The following is a 9200-nucleotide window of genomic DNA, read 5'->3' as shown; positions in this document are numbered from 1 at the left end:
GGGGGGGACGAGACTGTCACACACCTCCTTCTGGAATGTGCCTATGCAGAAGAGGTTTGGAGAGGAATGCAGTGGTGTTTGTCGAGGTTCGTCCTGAGCATCTCCGTGACACAGGACTCCGTGCTCTACGGTCTGTTCCCCGGGACGCACACCGAGACGAACATCAACTGTGCCTGGAGGATCATCAACTCGGTGAAGGATGTTCTCTGAGCGGTCCGAAACATGTTGATCTTCCAGCTGAAGGAGTTGGCCCCGACTGAGTGTTGCAGACTGGCACATTCCAAGGTCCAGGACTACGTGTTGAGGGACGCGCTGAAGCTTGGGGCAGTTGCTGCCAAGGCGCGGTGGGGAAAGACCACCGTGTAACATCTGCCTGTAAGAGAAGATCAGGGGGCCCACACAGTCATTTGGGCTCTGCTGACGCCTCAGCTAAATATATGGATATATGATTGATAAACGTACAGACCCGTATATACAAATGATAAATTCTGATCTCCGTATGCAAATGTTTACGTATGTATGGCATGACCAACTGTACAGACCATCAAATTATTTTATGAATAAAGTATATTTTTGAAATAAAAAAAAAGTCAATTAATCATTATTTTTCTGATTATTTCCCACTGTCCCTGGGCAAAATTTAACATTGACGACAAGGGGTCTTCGAGGCTGGTGAGAACTCCATGTTGCCTCTTTTCAGGAAAATCCAGTCTACTGTATCAAGTTCATACAATACAAAAATCATTGGACTTGATTTTCTCAGAGGTTTGGAGCTGGACAGCTGGAATTATGGTCGTAAAATGATAATTTTTCGAGCATTATAACTACTGTGTTTAAGAGGCTCCATTCCTGAGAAAGGGGCCTCAGCATTTTCTGCCCTGTCTCCCATTACTGCTGCCAGAGGGACACTCCTCCAATTGATAGTGTTTGCCTGCCCCCAGCATAGAAATACATCTCTATTGGCCATTCAAGAGCATGGACCGCTGGGGCTACAGAACAAACAACTCTCACATTGGGCTAATAGTTCAATGGAGGTGGGCTATCATGTATTTTTGGATGCATTCCTAGCAACAACCTCTTAATTGGTTACCACCAGTAAAATTGCTGCTGTGGTCTCACATTTGCCTTCGATGCCCAGATTTGCATCTGTTGGATAGGATGTTTGTCACTGTTTCAGCAGAAGTTGAAGCTCACAGAAAACAAATCTTTATTTGTGTTGACTGCATAATATCGAACAATACAGGAGGGCATTTAGTCCATTGTACAGACTGAGCAGTTAAAAGGCAAATTTTAACATAAATACGGCTATAGCCATTGACAGGAAAAGAAACAGAAGCATCGCCTACAATTTTTTTTAAAAAGTAAAAACATTTAAGGTGCAGAAAAACAAAGCGATTTACGAATGCAGGTGATGCAATGTAAATAAAATTAGCTTTGCAAGTCAGCAAAGCAATTAAAAATGCTTACTAAGCTTTGGAATTCAGGTTGTCTAAAGTAGTGGAGTCATTTAAATGAACACAGAGAATGCTGGGGAACTCAGCAGGTCTAGCAACATCTGTAGAGAGTGAAACATGCTTAATATTTTTCATTTGGTATGACTCTTCTTGAGAATTCAGTCTTAATCATTAATAAGTTGGACAGGGTAGATGTCGACTTATGGGAGAATTCAGATCAGAAGCCAAATGTACAAGGTAATTGCGGTGACATCGAATACAGAAATCCTTTTGCTCAAAGTGGAAATAGAATCAAGAGCTTATTACCACAAGAAGTGCTTAAGGTTTAGGTGCTTCTGTGCTTCAATTTTTAAATATACATTCAGGGAAAATGGGCTTCATTGGCTGGTATTTATTACCCTTCTAATTGCCATTAAGATGATGATGGTGAACTGTCTCTTGAACTGTTGCAGTCAATTTGGATCAGGTTCTTTCACAATGCTGCTTGAGAAGGAATTTCAGGATTTTGACCAGGTGACAGTGAAATATTGAACTGCAATAAATTTCCAAGTCAGGACAGTGAGTGGCTTGAGGAACTTAACTTGATGGTGTCAAATATCTGCTATCTTGTCCTTCTAGATTTAGTTGTTGCAGGTTTATAAGATGCTGTTGAAGCAGCTTTGGTGAGATATCTCAGTGCATCTTGTAGATGTGACATTATGTGTTGATGGTGATCGGAGTAAATCTTAAAGGTTGTGGATAAGGTTTGAATCAAGCAGGCTGTTTTGTTCTGAATGATGATGTCAATGTCTTGAATGCTGTTACAGCTGCATTCATCCAGGCAAGTGAAAAATATTCCATCACACTTCTGACTTGTGCCTTGTAAACGATGGGCAGGTTTTGGGAGTCAAGCGGTGAGTTATTTACTGCTGGATTCCTAGCCTCTGTCTCACTGTAGCCACAGTATTTTTGTGATGAGTCTACTTCAGCTTTTGGTAAATGGTCACTACCAGGATATTAATAGTGGAAGATTTAGTGAAAGTGATGCCTTTGAATGTCAAGTGGCAATGGTTAGATTCTGTCTTATTGGAGATGGTCTTTTAATGACACTTGTGCAGCGTGAACATTAGTTGCTAGTTCTCAGCCCAAACCTGGATATTGTCCAGGTCTTTCTGCATTTGGACATGGCCTGCTTCAGTATCTGAGGAGTCACAAATGGTACTGAACATTTGCAATCATCAGTAAACATTTCCGCTTCTGACCTTGTGACGGAGGAAAGGTTGTTGATGAAGAAGCTGAAGAGTGCTGGGCTGACGACACTATCCTGAGAAACACCTGCAGTAATGTCCTTGGGATGAGATAACTAACCTTTAACAAGCATAATCACTTCATGTTAGGTATGATTCCAACCAGCAGAGAGTTTTCTCTTTACTCCCATTAACTCTAGTTATGCTCAGGCTTCCTGATGCCACACTCTGTCAAATGTGCCTTTGATGTCAAGGGCAGTCACTCTCAACTCTGGAATAAGCACATTTATCCATGTTTAAATCAAGGCTGCATTGAGGTCAAAATTGAGGGGCTGTGTAGAATCAAAATGTAGCATTATTCTACAGATGTTGCTAAGCAAAAATCTTGTTAGCATTGTTGTTGACTTGTTCCATCATTTTACTGATAATCAAGAGTTGACGGAGTCAGTAATTAGCCATGTTGGATTTGCACTGCTTTGCATGTGCAGTACATACCTGGGCAATTTTCCAGTCTGTCGGGCAGATGCAAAATGTGCTGTTTGTACTGAAACACTCAGAGATATTTAACTTGACCGAGCCTCCTGCTTTTTGCACTTAGTAAATTTTTATAACTAAATACTTTGCCAAAACACTATAATGCTTAATAGCCAGTGATAAAATTATGTCACTTAACTACTGTATTTTGGTTCACTATTGTAAAATGCTCACTGATTTTAGACTGATTCAAATTTCACGGTGCATGACCTTCATCAAATCTGACAGGTTTGTTATTGTCGAATGGAACGCTAAAAGCTGCATTGAGCATTTCACTCAGCAGGTAATCTTTTTACAATTGCTGATATAAAATATAAGGTTTATTTGCAGTCAAATATGGAGTCATTCCTAAATACTTATTAATTAATCAGAATCATATTATTCTACTGAGTTACTTGCGTGCACTACATAATAGTCTCTTTCCTGTAATTTCCACCATGTTCAAGGTGATGATTTGAACTTGAACCACAGAGCTGGCTGATTTCAGCACTTTTGCTAATAAGGGCTTTGGATCATGACCTGAATTATCTGTACGAGAGTAGGATTTGATAATTCAATTTGTATTAAGGCATTCAGGACAGAAAAAAAAGTGAACATATCATTAATGAGTTCATGAACTTCGCATCACTTGGTATTAAAATGTTCCTATTCATCTCAGGAATAGTGATATAGTGGCGCAGAACCAAGTATCACGTTGGTTTTATAGGCTAATTTTAATCTAACTGGTCTGGTTGATGAATCTAATGCATGGACCTTCAAAAAGGGCTCTGACCAATGTGATATATTCCCACTTCAGGTCAGAACCTGTTCATGATGCACTCTCAGTAGAATGGTGGCATGGGGATATACACATTTTAATCATAGCCTCAAATGTAACTGTTTTGGAAGTGACCAGACTGCAACAAGGACAATGACTGGCAATATAGGCAAAGACTAAAATTTGTAATTTTTCTGATTTCCAACTATTCATTTGTTGCACATGTTTGAAGTTGCTAGGGTCTCAGGGGTGTGGTTGTCTGTCAAAACTGCTGCAGCTTGTAGCTTCTCCAGCCAGGAGATCCATTGCCATGGTATGCTAAACTTTACAGCCTTGCATTATCTTCACACATTCACTGTGTCTTATCTTCAACAACTCAATGGAGGAGCCTTACACCAAGCGAAACTGGAGGGTACTGAAACATGGAACATTGAGAACATGACCATGGAAAAATTAAGAAGTATTTTTCTCTTTGGAAAACTATCCAAAGGATTCTTTGAGTGCAATCTTTACATGTCTTCAGAGATCAGTGAGAGTGCTTGGTAGAGAGTTAAATTCCTGACTTTTAGGATTGAGATCTCTGAACCTTCACACAGTGTTTTGAGTATCACGAGGGCATAATTGAAAGCAAGCAGGAAACCCTCTTGGACTTGTTGAGTAAGCAACAATAATCTTTTTAAGTACATTAAAGAAATGCTTAAACCCTACATTCTTGATTTCCAAGCCAGGGCACCTGTTTCCTAACTTGGTAGCAACTCACCAACATTTTGGAGTCAAAGGAACAGTGGGCAGAGAATTTTCAGAAGCTTTTTTTCAAAGCTAGGAAAGCATTGATGAATGAAACCGAAGAGCTCTAAACATGACGAAGAGAGTTGCTTCTATTCAAAGCACTTCTTCTCTTACAGAGTGAAATTGCTTCACTTTCATTGCCAACCTCTTGGAAGGCACTTTGCTTGTCTTACATTCACTCATTTTCTGCTGCAATTACCTGCTTCCAGCCTTCAATAGGACATGGAAGCAACTTGTGTAACTGTTCCTTGCACCTTTGATGAATAGCACGAGCAGAAGCAACACTATCAACAGCACTGGCAGCAAGGGGAACAACCCCAGCAGCAGCAATAACTATATTGTCCTCAGCTCCTGCACTTCTATAGGGAAAATAGGATGGAAACTGAGATCTAGTTGATAGAAAGTGAGATTGTCAACATAGAATCTCCAGCCAAAGGATTCATTCTTTCAGTATTCCTAAGCATCAGTGTCTCAAGGCTCAGGCTCTTGTGGTATGTAATTGCTGACAGGCACATTCTCCAAGAACAAGATATGCTGCCCTTTGGAGCAAGTGAATTTGCATCAGCGATGGCCAGTAAGCTGGAAGGTTTCTACTTCTTACTATTATATGTTTTCTTTCCTTGACAGGAAAGAATTCTACACTTCTGTGAAAACAAAGAGGCTTAGTGTTCAATGGGCTGAGGTGGAGAGGCATTATTTGTGAAGGGTGACATGGAGCTTGGATGTGAAACGAAAATAGGATCAGAGTGAATGTCCATTGGTTTCAGATAAGACAAAGGAACCCCTAGATGGAAGGGAATAAGAGCTTAAAAGGTGTGTTGTTCTGAGGAGTGTTGAGTATGAGGAAGCTGGGCGAGTTAAAGTGTAGGGCTTGGCACCTGAAAGTGTAATAACACTTCTCTGGCATGCCTTGAGGCCCTGGATACTCCTGGTGAACTGTCTCTGTCTGCCACGACTGCTGTCTTCTTTGGCCACCACCAAACATATTTGTTTGGTTGAAGTAATTTTCTCTTCTTCCAGTCCATGGGAGAGCATGCCTCACTTCAGGCCCTCAGATTGTGCTGCGGCAGTACTGCCAGGTAAGAGTGACAGATGCAGCGAATAACATTTCCAGGTTACCTCTCCAAGCTTCTCGATACTGCGTTTCAAAAATCCAAGTATTCTTGAGGCCTTGTAACTGATGCGATGATCCCTTTAGTTAGAAATAATTTATTTCACCGAATCGATACATAGCCAGCCTCCGAAATTGGCCAAGCAATGTAGAGGTGCAGTGTTGATACTGTTGCTCTGGAAAGGAAGCCTTTGTAAAGCCCCTTCCTTCTCTATTCAGGTTCCTAACTTGCAAATGGTCATGTCACCTCGCAGGGATTAAGTTTAAAGAAATGTCCCTTATTGCTAATCAAAACAATTGTAGCTAGTTAGTGAGAAGAATTTTTTTTGAAAGGATTAGTATTTCGATTGTGGTCTAATATTTGTCCCTTAAAGATGGACTGAGACTTGGCTGATTCCGCAAGTCTTTGGAATGAAAAATTTGATTATTCATGTTATAATTGGATAGGGATTCAATGAGTGGATAATTTTAAAAATTGGCAAAGGTCAATTTATCAAGTCAGCCCATTTAATTTCAAACGTTCAAAGTGATTTATATCCTCGGTAGTGGTTTTGATTGATAGTTGTGTCTGTGGTAAAGAAGGACATAATTAATCTAAAGGATGTCGAAGGCCAAGGTAAATTTGGCTACATGATAGCACTTGGCCACAAAAGAAGTATAGGAATTGGGTAGAAGACATGTTACGCTGAGAGGAAATGTAGGCAGAGTATCTGTGTTGTTTTGACATTTTGAGCACAATACTAACGTTTGTAATGACTATTAATGTACTACTCCATCCTGTCCAAGAAGCTAAGGAAGATACTATGATGCAAAACAGAAAGCATCACCTGTTACTTTCTATTTTTCAATGTGTCATTTCAGATCCATTTGGCTAATATAAGTGGAAAAGAATTTGAAAGCAGAAGCAGCAGTATTCATTTGCTATTTCTGTGTAGTGATAGGTTTCAATGATTTTGGAACTTTTCCATCATAGCATGCTCCAAATAGAAACAACCAGCTATGTCAACTGGCCATAGAGAAGTTTAAAAAACAGGTCTATTGACTAAACATTTACTGCTAAGTAAACTGATCAAAAATTAACTGTGCTCTAAAACTAATACTTTATAAATTACCTTCATGAAATTGCAAGTTGTGGTAAGAAATATCACTCAAGTTTACAAAATGAGAAACTATAGTTCACGACTCAAGGTCAGCTCTGAAACTGATTTTCTTTTGACAAATTGCCATATCAGAAGAAATTCAACAGCAAAAACGGAAAGTTCAAATGAAAACAAACATAATAGATGCATTTCTTTTTAGAATTTAAAAACTGTTCATTATTTAAATAAATCTCACACTACTTCCCCCTCCAAAGAAAGATATTGAGATGGAAACAGGGTTCATTCGGTTACACGTGATATTTTTGTTGATTTTATTTTAGCTTACCATTACCCTAACTGTCAAAGTATCCTATATCTTATTTTACATCTACTTACTTTCAGAATGTAATAGAATGTAACACATGGACTGAGATCTCTTGGTGAATAAATAATTTTTAGCTGGCCAGCCATGGATCAAATGGTAACACTCTTGTCTTTGAGTCACAAGTCCTGAAGAAGGGCTCATGCCCGAAACGTCGATTCTCCTGCTCATTGGATGCTGCCTGACCTGCTGCGCTTTTCCAGCAACACATTTTCAGCTCTGATCTCCAGCATCTGCAGTCCTCACTTTCTCCTTTGAGTCACAAGGCTCTAGTTCATAATTCACTCCAGGGCAAGAATACAAGTATCTATTGAGTATCTAGTACTGAATGCTGCACTTTTGGAGGTGCCATCTTTTGGATGAAAGTTTAAACAGAAGCCCTGCCTGCTCGCTCAGGTAGACAGCCAAGATCCCAAGGCATTATTTTGAAGAAGAACCAGGGAGATATTCCTGGCTTTGAAGCAAATAGTTACCTTCAAACCATGTCACAAAATAATAGATAATGTTAGGTGTAGGGGAATAAGTCTGGATGAGTTGCTCATTGGAGGGTCGATGTGGACTTGTTGGGCCGAAGGGCCTGTTTCCACACTGTAGGGAATCTAATCTAATCTAGTCATGATCACTTTTGTTACTTGTGGTGCACATATTGCCTGCTGTATTTCCTACATTAAAACAGTGACTACACTCCTAAAGTACTTCAATTGCTGTAAACTACTTTGAGATATTATTTGGTCAAGAAATATGATATCTAAATGTAAATATTTTGGCTAAAATTGCAGTAAGTTCATTACTGGCAGTGTGGTATCCTCAAATTTACCACTTGGATAAAATTAACACTTTAACGCTGTCTAAGAGCACTTATACATATTATGTAAATAGTAAACTCATTATCCAATCAACAATAACTAAATTATTTTATGTCTTTAATGTGGTAAAATACCCCATTGCACTTTACAGGAGCATTAACAAACATATTTCTACATCAAGCTATATAGGTGTCAATGACCAAAATCTTGATTAAAACAATAAGGTTTTAAGGAGCATCAGAAAGTAAGAGAGAAGGGCACAAGGTAGAAATACTTAGGAACTGAATTCCAGAGCTTAAGGTTCAGTTGAAGGCACAGTGAAAACAATTAAAATTGGACATGTGCAAAAGGCTAGAATTAGAGACAGGTAGAGATCTAGAGAATTAATAGGGTGCGGAGGTTATAGAGATGGGAAGAGGAGAAACTGTGGAGCAACTTGGGAAAATGAGAATTTTAAAATTGAAGCAGATGGATGACTTATTCCAGCAAGCAAGACTTATTTGGTGAACAGGACTTGTTGTGAATTGAATACAGACAACAGAGTTTTCAATGAGTTTGAATTTATAGAGGATGGAAGATGGGAGACTATTCAGGAGTGTATTATAATAGTAAAGCCTTAAGATAATGAAGGTATTGCAAGAGTTTCAGGAGATGAACTCGTAGTGGACCACATATTACAGGAGTGGTGGTAAGCAGACCCAGTATTGGAAATGATATGTGATTAAAGGCTTATTTCAAATGTAAACATAACAATAAAATTAGAAACGATCTGTCTGAGCCTCAGATAGTGATCTAGGACAGGATTTGAGATAGTTACTAATGAATGTGTTTGTGGCAGGGACCAAACTCTTCCCAAAATTTAGTTGATGAGAATTTATGCTAATCCAGGTCTGGTGCTAGAAAAGCAGTGTGACATAGGGGTTCAAAAGTGGTGAAATAAGTATTGCGAGAGGCTCTCTGACTACATTTGGATAAATCAGCATACAACCAGATGAGATGAGAACAATGCTCTTTAGCTGGAAGGTGCTGAGGTGTTAGAAAATGATGGTGTGGTCAACCACG

Source organism: Chiloscyllium plagiosum, chromosome 13, assembly GCF_004010195.1.
Source record: "Chiloscyllium plagiosum isolate BGI_BamShark_2017 chromosome 13, ASM401019v2, whole genome shotgun sequence".
NCBI classification, from domain to species: domain Eukaryota; kingdom Metazoa; phylum Chordata; class Chondrichthyes; order Orectolobiformes; family Hemiscylliidae; genus Chiloscyllium; species Chiloscyllium plagiosum.
Note: the sequence above shows the minus strand (reverse complement) of the source record.